Below are 11,556 nucleotides of genomic sequence, written 5' to 3'. Positions count from 1 at the left end.
AGGTGACCGCCAAGACTGGTGTCAGCATCAGAGGGAAATTACATTGCAGGGGGCTTCTGATGTGCTGTGTGTTGCCCTGCAGAAAGGGGAAACCAACTTACACTTCCATCAGCATGTCTCCTGGGGGGACGGTGCAGCTCAGTGGTAGAGCGCATGCTTAGCATACAGAAGGTCTGGGTTCAATCCCCAGTACCTCCTCTAAAACTAAATAAATAAACCTGATTATTTCCCCACACCAAAAAGAAAAAACCTGTTTCCTGGGTTTCCATCTTCCTCTCAGCCCTGGATATTGGGCCTTGAGTCATTTCTCAGCCTGACAGGGACCATCCTTATTATAAGTAAGTCCCTGTTGACCAGTTAGTTAAATTACCAACTCCTATCCTTTGTCCACTTCTCCCCTGGGAAGTGGTCCTTTCCTTACCAGCTTATAAACACCTTTTACGTGTCGGCTTGTAAATGTTTTTCACATACTTATCTATAAAAGCTTGCCTATATGTAATCTGTCATGTGTGTTACACAAATTTCTCCTGGTTTCTCGTTTGCCTTTAACTTGGTTTACGATCATTTTGGCATACTTTTCCCTTACTCTTGAACTTTCATATTTTTGGTCAGTCTTTCTACCCCTGCTGATGAGCTTAGAAACTTGGGCTGTGGAAGGCCTTTATGTAAGTATGAAAACCTCTGTTTTCTTCAGATTCTCCATTTTCTTTTTAAATGGAGATACTGGAGATTGAACCCAGGACCTCGTGCAAGCTAAGCAGACGCTCTACCACTGAGCTACACCTCTACACCCCCTTTTTCCTTTTTTTCCAATGTTAAACACTAGATAAACTAGAGAGTTCAATTTCCACATGTGGTGTGAGGTAAGGCTCTACAGAAATTTGTCTTTTTTAAATAATCAGTGAATTGCCCCCTGCAGCCGTACGGCCCCTCTGCGCAGATCAGAAATGCTGCTTACTTACACAGGGGTCTGTTTCTGGCTTTTCTGGGAGTTTGCCTACCCCAGCCTCCAGTTTTAATGTACCTTCTAAAGTTAGAGTGATTTCAATATCTGGCAATATGAGTTTCTTATCTTAAAATATATATATATATATATATATATTCCTGACTATCCCGAGTATAATTGCAGACGAACTTCAGAGTTACTTTAGGTGCCCTCTTGAGTTTGGAACTGATTTCATAACTGGCTGCTTTTGTGAATTTGAGGTTGACTCTCCTGCCGTTTCTCAATCGAGCGCCGTGTTTGCAGGCGACGTTAGTTGCATATAGTCATCTTGTATGGCCAGAATCGGTAGCTGCCATTCCACAGATGATGGTAACTGGCAAAACTAAGGTCGCGCAGTGAGTATACGTGCGTGGTTAGCTGCTGGTGAAATGTAAGCTAATACGCATCCTTTTAGATTAACTGGAGGGGCAAAGGCGGGGAGAGCAGCCGCTGCGGAAGGTGGAACATACAGAAAACAGCAGGGATGGACATTTTAAATTTTTAAATTTTTTTAAATTTTTAATTCTTTTTTGGGAGGAGGGGGAGGTAATATGGTTTATTTATTTGCATTTTTTATGGGGTGAATATTTTAAAGCATCACACAAGATTAGCTCACAGAAAACCAAGGCAGCAGTCCTGGGTAGGGCTTGGCTAAATGGAGTCTCTCCCTGGTTTTATGAAAAGTTTTATTGGCACCCGGCCCTGCTGGCCCAGGTACAGACCATCTGCAGCCCCAGGTGGAGCAGAGCCAGCGGGACAGAGAAGCTGAAAACAGCCACTCTCGGGCCTCCAGAGGAAAAGTTGGCCAGCTCCTGACATGGAGGTTGATTCCCTTGTCCTGGTAAAATCTGAGGACTTCGCAGAGGAGTAGAACCACTGCCCTGACACCGTCTTCCCTCCACACACACTTAGACAGGGGTGGTGCTGGCCGAACTCCGCAGCTACTAACCCCCTGAGCCCTGCACTTTCAATGGGAGAATCTCATGGCATGTGACTTCTGTCCCAATAAAGCGCTTTTTAAAAAAGGCACAGCATGGTTCAGAGGGGATCAGGCAATCCAGTCATGAGAAAGCAGGCATTGCGATAACACACATGGGAAAGAGTGTACTTATTTTGATCATGTTCTCTTGATTAATTTATAGGGGACATCTATTATCTATAGGGAACATATATTAGAAAACTTGATGTGTGGAAATACATTAAATGAGATATAAATTTCAGAAAACATGTTGAAATGATTTAATAAACATTTAAAGTTACTTCTCTTGCCAGCTAAGAAAATACATTAATATACTGATACATTAATATATGTTTATTTATATATTAATTATAAAATGATGCATACGTTTATTAAGATTATTTTATATCATATAATTCATTTACAAAATTAATATATGAATTTAGGGGGAGGGTGTAGCTTAGCATGCACGAGGTCCTGGGTTCAATCCCCAGTACCTCCATTAAATATTTTTTAAAAAGAAATAGAATGTTTAAAAATATACATATTAATTTAATATAATTAAAAGTAAAATAATATGTTATATATGCAATCCATTAAAGGTTATTTACTGGCCATTTTTTTTAATTTCTCACTCAACAACCAGAGAGCCTCGGTTTTGGCCAGACTACCAGAAAAGCATTTGTGGACATTGATTTCCTTATTTAACCGATGGTATATTCAACTACATGAAAAATGTCAAATTTCAAAAAAAAAAACCAGAAAGCAACACCCAAAACAGCACAGGCCATCGCCTCTAATCCGAAGGCAGTTGCTGCGTGCTGGTCGCAGCCTCCCAACAGCAAGTCAGGTGCGGCAGGACCGGCCCTGTGCTGCTTACTGTGGCTGCAGGACAAACTGCAGCCACAACCAGCAGGGCCCTTAAAAGACAGCGTGCCCGTCCCGGGACCCGGACTCACGGGGCACTCCTGGGCCGCTGCAGGGCCCTGCGGGGGCAGGAGCTCACGGGCCTGAGGGCGGGGCCCCCATTTGTTTCACGGGCTCACTCTTTATTGGTGAATTGAAAACAGACAGCAGGAATTTAAAGGGTGGGAAGGGAAAACACAAGCAGTACAAATTGGTCAGTTACTGAAACCAGCCAAGACCTGTAACACCAGGCAGCCTCCGTGGGGAGACGTCCCAGATCCTTACGTTGCCAGGAGCCGGCAAGCTGTTGGTCCGTGATGCCCTCTTTGAAGTCAGTAAGTCAGGCCCTCACCTTACGAAAAAGAAAACAAAAAAGAAGATCAGCTGTCAGGACTTAGGCGACAGCAGCAAAACTAGAAGTTAATAGCCAAAGGTTAAATAGCCCTCAGCCGTTGGAAACAGACTAAGCCTCCTGAACGAGTACCTCCGCCTGGGGAGAAGAGCCCAGGTTTTTGTTTTTTTTTTTTAAACTGAAATAAGGTTGACTTACAAGAAGAGCCCAGATTTTAAGGGAAGAGTCCTTGCTGCAGGGTCAGACAAACCCAACAAAAAACCTGCTGACAAAGGGGGCCGGTCATCCGCTGGGGGGGCGCTGCTGGGGGTGACACAGCATCCCTGGCCCCACCTACTGGATGCCAGAAGTCCCCCAGACATGACCCCACGTCCCCTGAGGGCAGGACCCCCGCGGGTCCGGAGGGTCTGGGGCACAGGAGGTTGGTGCCCTTCTGCTCCACCATTGAGGAGAATCTGGGCACCCCAGCCGACGCCTCACACCCTCACCAGCACCACCTCTGAGCTGCGTTCTCAGCACAGTTCCTCCTGAAATTTCTTACAAGTGACAGCTGGTCTTTTATTTGGGGGGCAGGTAATTAGGTTTATTTGTGTATTTATTTAACGGGGGCACTGGGGATTGAACCCAGGACCCCATGCACGCTAAGCACGTGCTCCACCACTGAGCTACACCCTCCCCCCAGAGACGTTTCCTTAAGTGCCTGTTTCCGTCCTGGATGTTCTTCAGACGTGGGGTCCCCCGCACCCGGCTGCTGATCTCCTGTGGCGGGATGCTCACAGGCCTGCTCAGACCCTCCCAAGAAACGCGGAGCATTCGGATGTTTGCACCTGGGGTTCACAGGACAGCAGGGTCCACCTGGCGCTGTTCTCACATGGTCTAGCGGTCAGCAGGTGAGCACCCCCGCAAGTCATCCCCGACCCACTCCAGAGTCTGACCGCTGACAGTTCGGGGCTTTCGGTCCACTCGCAGGTCGTCCAGCTGTCACCTCTGCCTCAGTCCAGAACATTCTCATGCCTCTAAAAGAAGCCCCATGCAGTCACGCCCCCATTGCCCACTTTCTATCTTTCTGGATTTGCCTATTCTGGACTTTCCCCGTAACCAGCGGCTGCACTCCACCCCGCCCTGCTGTGGGCCTTGTGGCCTTGGACAGGAATTCTCCCAGGAAGGCCACTGGGCAAAGAGATTGGGGGGAGGCCAGTCCCCACAGCCGCCAGGCCATCAAGTCCCTCCACTGCCTGGCCCAGGGATCCGGCAGATGCTGAGGGTGGACCTGAATCTCCCTGGGGACACTTGGCCCTCCCAGCCCTTCACTGGACAGTGGAGCTGGAGTCTGGTGGCCACCCCTCCCCATCCCCCGCTGCCCAGGACGCCCAGCCTTAACTTACCAAGTTGCTGGAAACACCTCCCTCTGGCCAGGCACAGGGCCCTGGTCCTGACCTCAAAGAGCAAGGTATGCGGTGTGTCCTGACACAGGGAGGCGGCCTCGGGATGCCCCACACTTACTGGGCCACTATCCTTCCACCGCCGTCCCACCCATGTCCTTGCTTTGCGCGAGCAGTTCTCCCTGCCCGTTCCTCTGGCTCTGTTCGGGGGCCATAGTGAGCTCCCCAGGAAAGGACCAGAACAGGGGGACCCATCCCACCCTCTGTCAAGCAAGTGTACTCGTCCGTCATTCCAGGCTCCAGAAGCCACCCAGAAGCCACGCCAGTCTATCACAGCAGCAACAGACAGCTCTGCACTCAGCCCTTCACATCTGCCTGGGTGAGGGCATGTTGGTTTCCCGCAGTGGCTGTGATGAATCACCAAAACTTGGTGGCTTAAAACCACACACATTTATCATCTCACAGTCCTGGAGGTCAGGAGTCCCACAGGGCTAAGATCCAGGCATGGGCAGGGCGGGTCCCTCCGGAGTCTCCAGGGGAGAATCGGGTCCTGCCTTTTCCAGCTTCTAGAGGCGCCGCATCCCTGGCTCGCGGCCCCTTCCTCCACCCTCACCACCAGCAGCGCAGCATGCTGGCCCCCAGGAGACAGCCCACGCCACGGGTACCCCCCATAAACCCCCAAAGAATCCTGGACACGTGGGACAAACTTCCCCCTGTCTGGGGCCCCCGGGAGAGTGTGGAGACCATGGACAGCAAATTGGGAGGTGGCCTTGGCCCCCCAGACCAAAGCCAGACATCCCTGAGCATAGCCTGCCTGGAGGCAGGAAAGACTGCTTCCAGAAAAGCTGGAGGCTGAGGAACCTCAGAGACATGTCCTGCTCCACACCTCAGAACGCCACGCTTGTACCCACAGGTCATCTTTTATGGGTCAGTTTCAGACCTACAGAAAAGTTGCAAAAGTTGTACTGCAAGTTCCTGGATGCCCCCAATCCAGTTTTCCCTAAAGCTAATGTCTTACATCACCAGGGGACAAGGACCAAAGCAGGACAGCCCAGGTTAGTGGTGTCCAAGGGCACTGGGGTAGGGGGGGTGATGGAAGTACAGGAAAAGGGACCACTAGAGGGAAGCTGGGGCCACATCCCAAAGCCTGCCATGGACCAGGGGCTCTGCCCAGCTAACTGTCCCTCTCTTCCCCAGGTCTCTGGGCCGATGTCACTTCTTACCCCTGATCTGTGTTTTATTGACCTGGACCATCTGACAGTGGAGAGGAGGGCCCATCCAGAGAGGCCATTGCCCCCCAAAATCCACAGGAAACAGACCCTCACCACCAAACTCCTTTGCTTTCCACTGTGTGAACAGAGGGCCAGTGGGGATAGTACCAGGGCATCAACACCCGAGGACAGCGGACACAACCTCCCGGACCTACAGATGGAGGAAAGGTCCTTGTAAGGGATGTTTCCTGGCCCCTGGGGAGGATGGGTGGGTGCAGAGGACCAGGCTGGAGGACAGATGCGACCCCCAGCTGCGGTATGCTCTATGCTCTTCTGGCGGACAGGCTCTCCCCAAAGCCGCGAGGCGTGGGTGATCCTGGGATGGGAGGGCGGTGGGAAGGGTGCTGCCTGGGGTCCAGGTGTAAACCGCAGCACTGCACACATGCACGGGGTCCCTTCGAGGGAGCTGCGGGCTCTGGATGTGTCGCCCCCGCTCATTTGCTACGTGCGCCTGAGAAAATTGAAACTCAGGGAGACCTGTGGTCCGGGCCCGCGGACCCCCTAATCCTCTGCGTGCCCTTCTCCCCGAACAGGGAGCCATGCCCCACGCTGTGAAATGCGCGCTGTCCCTTTAAAAGGGACATGGTCCTCCTCGCGCGGCCTCGACAACAATCCCATTGGCCTGAGAGCAAGCCTCGGCCACGCCCCTCACGTCTGGTCCCTGGAATTCTATTGGCCCAGAGCCAGGGCCCCGCCTCCCACTCCTGGGAGCCCAGGCGCTACGCCAGGTTCGGTGACGCAAACGCATTTCCCAGGCAACCGGTTCCTGTCGCGGGGCAGAGGGGCCGCGCCAGAGCCAGGGCGCAAGCGCTGCCGCCCGGATCCCCAGGGCATCTGGCTCGGACCCTCCCCTCCACGGCTCCCCTCTGCCACCGACCCCCGCCGACCGTCACCCCAGGGCAGCCGACGAGGGGCGCCCCGGGAGGCCCCGCTAGGCGAATGGGGAGGAGGCGCCGGGGGAGCGCATGCCTGGCGGGGGTCATGGCGTGGGAACGGGCTGGGCGCCGCTGGCGTCCCGCTGCAGAGGGCGGGGAGGGTTCAAAGGCGCCGGGTCACACGCCTGGCAGCAGATCGGCTCGAGCATTTAGCAGCACAAGCAAATCCAACCCCGGGGGAGGACATTCCTGGAGCATGGTCCCTGGACCAGCCCCGTGGTCAGGCGGAACCCCGCCCCGCCTCTGGCCACAGCGGCCTCAGGAGCCTTCAGCAGGTCAGCAGACACTGGGCTCAGGAGTCCAGGCTGCGAGACGTGTCGGCCCCCTGAACCAATCGCCCCTGTCCCAGCGCCATCAGGGGCCCTGGCTGGAAAACCGGGATTGATTGGCCTCCTTCTGCCCTGGCTGGACTTCCCTCATTTTGCTCATCTGCTAAATGGAAACTTTGGGATGCCTCGGGGCTTTATATGAGCCTCCTAGGGCTGCTGTAACCTATTACCACAGATTTAGGGACTCAAAATAACAGAAATTTATTCTGTGACAGGCCTGGAGGTCGAGTCCGATTTGGGTATCATGGGGCTAAATCCAGGCCTGGGCAGGGCAGGTCCCTCCTGAGGCTCTAGGGGAGAATCAGCCTTTCCCAGCTTCTAGAGGCGCCGCATCCCTGGCTCGCGGCCCCTCCCTCCATCCTCACCGCCAGGAGCACAGCATCTCCTGTCTCTGACTCTGACCTCCCACCTCTGTTTTATAAGGACATTTGTGATGATACCACCTGCCCCCCCAAATCCAGGATCCCCATCTCTCGGCCCTTAATCTTATTCACAAAGTCCCTTCTGCCATGTAAGATTTCATAGCCACAGTTTCCGGGGAAAGCCCCCACCCTTGTCAAAACTAAGGGCTGTTGTACATGCTGCTGGGTCACTCTTGGGGAGCAGGTCAGCTGGCAGTGGGAGAGCCACCTGGTGTCTGCTGCCTTGGACAGTGGGGCAGAGAGAAAGAATGATAAGCCAAGTTCCCTGTCCCCAGTCACTGGAGCAGAGTGGTGGCCTTTGGACATCTGCTGGGCCAGCACCGCCCAGGCCCCACCCCCACCCCATGGCTCCCTCGGAGACTTTTAGTGACTGACCCCAGGGAGGCTACACAGCCCCCCAAAACCCCGCCTCCGCCTGCCATCACAGCAAGGCAGGCCCCACGGCTGCTGAGACACCCACAGCCGGGCCAGCGAGCTAGCTTGGAGCTCCTGGCCACACCCGCCCCTGCTTCCCTTCCCCCCACCCCCACAGAGGACAGCGGGCCTGGCTCCGTCCCTAGGACTGCTGAGCCACTGGAATGGAGCGGGCCGTGAGTCAGCCAGTAGGAAGGGGCACTTACAGCCCCTTGCATCAGATGTTCCTGCCACTGGGCCCCACGGCCAGAGGCCCCAGCCCAGCAGGGGCCTAGTGGTGATCCTGCCTGTGACCCTCACTTCTCTCAGACTTGATAAGACCTGGGGCTTGTGGTTCCTGTCCCTGGGTGTCCAGACTCGGGGGAACATGCAGACGGGATCCAGGCCAGGCTGGGTGCCAGCCCAGGATTCTAACTCCACCTGCCCTTTATGCCCACAGCCACCCCAGCCCCACGTGCCGACCCAACCCTGATTCCAGCACCGTGACCCTAACGCAGGAGCTGTACTGGGATAGCCTCTGCCTGCAACAGCTCAGTGTTCTCCCACCAGCCCTGTGCCCCCTCTGAACCTCAGGGACCTGGCTCTGAGCAGAGGAGGGAGGGGCCAAGCCAAGCCAAGCCCTCCCCAAAAGGCACAGGCCTGTGAGGCTATTGTAGTGGTCCCAGCACCGGCTGCATGGTGCCCAGCCCTGAGCATGCGCATCTCCTGCTCTCTGGAGTCCGCACATGCTGGTGGGGGTGTGCTGGGGCCACAAACCTCCACTCCACTCCCATCTGCGCACAGAGTCTGCCCCACACACCAATATACTCACACTCACACCAAACTGGTGTCCTTTAAAAAAAATATTGGGGGGGAGGTAACTTGGTTCGTTTATTTATTTATTAATGGAGGTGCTGGGAATTGAACCCAGGACCTTGTGCAAGCATTCCCTTGAGCTACAACCTCTACCTGGTGTCTTTTTTAATGTTGGGGGCAAAGGTCTTTACCGTCACCCTCTGGTAGAGTTGCCAGATAAAACAGAGGACGCCCATTTAAATTTGAATATCAGATAAACAAGGAATAATTGTTTTGGATATACTTATGCATGGGAATTACACTGAAAAATTATTTGTCTGAAATTCAAATTTAACTGGGAGCCCTATATTTTTATTTGCTAAGTCTGGAAGCTCTGCATGCAGGACTTGGAGGCCCCAAGCTGTCCTGGGGCCCCTTGGATGCTGCCCAGGAGGTGAGCTCCGCACAGCTGAGCCCCCAGGGTCCCAGGGCTCCAGCTGCCTGGCCAGGCAGAGGAGGAGGTGGTCATAGTAGACACCACCCATTTAGCCAGCCGGAATCCTGGCTCCTCAGAGGCAGAGGGAGGCAGAGGCCCTGGGGCTCAGAGTCAGGACATGCCTGGTGTCGTCTCTGGGGTTTGAGGGAGACCCCACATACAACATTGGCCAAGAGTCTCAGGAGCTGGACGGGGCACCTCTGAGAGAGCTGGCTTCCTGCACCTTGGCCGAAGGCTAGCCACGCCCCCTCTGTAACTGGGGCAGGAGATGGGGGCCAGAACTCCTCTCTTCCTCTCCCCCTAGGGTGCCACAAGGGAAGTAGGGGTAGAGCTGCAGCAGGGAGGGGAGGGAAGGGCCGTGGAGCCAGGGAACCCACCACCCCCTCATTTCCTGCTGGTCCTCCTTTTTCAGGCCAGTGCCTCCTGACTCTGGGCCCCCAGGGCAATCCTGAGCCTGCATCCCGGGCTGGTCACCTCCCCTGGCATCCTTTGGGTGGGGGAATATCCTTGTCCTGGACCCTGCCTGTCCTGCCCACCAGCTCTGTGTCTGTCCTTTGCCCCGCTGCACCTGCCCCCAGCTGACTGTCACTGCCGCAGCCCTGACTGTGCTTTAGAAAGATGGAGAAACCCGGCAGGCAGCAGGAGTGGGGGCCAGGGGCCAGGTTTTCTGCTTCACCTGCTTGGCAGGTCCCTCCCTCCCTGGAGCAGGAGGGGTCTCCCTCCTAGAGGCAGGCAAGACTGCTGGGGGCCCAGGTGAGGTGGGCAGAGTGGCCAGACCCCTGTACCTCCCAGCTACCACATGCCCAGCACCTCTGAGAGCTTGGGCTGTAAATAGGGCTGCCCTCGAGGAAGATGACAGGAATCAGCCTGCAGCTGGACAGGGCTAAGGCCAGAGAGCCACAGGCTAAGCACAGAGGTCCCTCCCCCACCCCCCGCCCCCAGTGCAGGAGGGGCTGGGGCTGAGCCTGGCCCACAGGTGCCCACAACCCAGGCCAATCCTAGGGCTCTGGGGTCGCAGGTGCACCTGGGGGTCTGCAGCCTGTCCTGTTCTGGGGGTTGTGTGTCAACTGTATGCGCCCGTGGACACATACATGTGCAAGCACTCATGTTACCAGCACAGAAGCCCATGTGTATGCACACCCATGCATGGCCCCACCCATGTTGGAGGGCCCATGTGTGCACCAAAACCCTCCCAGAACTCACACAAGTGCCCCCTTGGCGACCACCCTCCTCACGCACAGGGTGGGGGCTTGCAGGACTCGGCTCACCCCGTGCACAGAAACACTGGTTCCCACCCAGGAGGTGATCCTGTCCCCTTCAGAGACACTGGGCAATGTCTGGAGACATCTGTGGTTGTCACGACTTCGGGGGCTCCCGGCATTGGGTGGGGGCAGGGGTGGTGCTCAACTCCCCACAGTGCCCAGGACCCCCCCAGATGTCAGCAGGGCTGAAGGTGAGAACTGGGAGGAAGGACCACAGAGGTGGGGCCATCTCCCCACGTCTGAGCTCCCTGTTTCCCCACCTGCAACACGGGGCCCAAGAAGAGACCACCTGCTGGGGCTGCAGAGTGTAAGGCAGCCCCTCTGACCAGAGCCTGGGGCTTGGCCCGGCTTCTGGCTTTGGGAACAAATCTGCCCCCAATGGCCGAGCTCCTAATCAGGCTGCCAATGACTTGAGCTTGGCTAGGCCTAGAAAGATGGCCCCTGGGCCAAGATCACAGTTCATTTCTGTTCCTCAAGGTCAGCATGACTGGCAACCCCACCAGGGTCCACACAGGAAGACGGACTGCGCTGGACGCCTGCGCCAGGAGACGGATGAGTCCCCACCACACGCCAGAAAATGGTTTCCCTTACTGTCTAGGCTGCACTGTTTCCTCCAGAAATATGTGTCTGTGTCCCAACCCCTGGGACCTGTGAACAGGACATTTCCGTATTTCTGTAAATAAGGTCTTTGCAGGTGTAATCAAATTAAGATGAGGTTGCACTGGATTACAATGGCTTTAAGGCAGTGATGGGTGTCCTGACAAGAGAAGAGACACCACTGGAGACAAGAGCACAGATGGCTACTTGAAGACGATGCTGGATGGGGCGATGGAGCTCTCAGTCAAGGAGCATCAGGGATTGCCAGGAACCACCAGGAGCTTGAAGAAGCAGGAAGGAGCCTCCCCTACAGGCTTCAGAAAGGGTGTAGCCTTGCTGACATCTTGATTTCAGACGTCTCCAGAAGCGGCCTCAGGAAGCTCATACACTCACACAACCCCTATATGCATGCGCACAGACATGCACACATGCTTAAAGACATCCTTTCTCTGCAGCAACATTCAGTGAGCATT

At 55.0% G+C, this 11,556-nt stretch overlaps 1 long non-coding RNA gene across 1 annotated transcript; it reads left to right on the top strand.

The window, feature by feature from the left end:
- Nucleotides 1-5,535: 5,535 nt before the first annotated feature.
- Nucleotides 5,536-11,038, top strand: LOC116148496 (uncharacterized). Its single transcript, XR_004132054.2, has 3 exons — nt 5,536-5,638; nt 5,781-6,022; nt 10,964-11,038. It is a non-coding gene; the product is annotated as an uncharacterized LOC116148496 (long non-coding RNA).
- Nucleotides 11,039-11,556: the final 518 nt, after the last annotated feature.

Source organism: Camelus dromedarius, chromosome 27, assembly GCF_036321535.1.
Source record: "Camelus dromedarius isolate mCamDro1 chromosome 27, mCamDro1.pat, whole genome shotgun sequence".
In the NCBI taxonomy this organism is placed as follows: Eukaryota; Metazoa; Chordata; class Mammalia; order Artiodactyla; family Camelidae; genus Camelus; species Camelus dromedarius.
The sequence above is the reverse complement of the archived record's forward strand: the minus strand, read 5'-3'. Positions and strand labels throughout refer to the sequence as shown.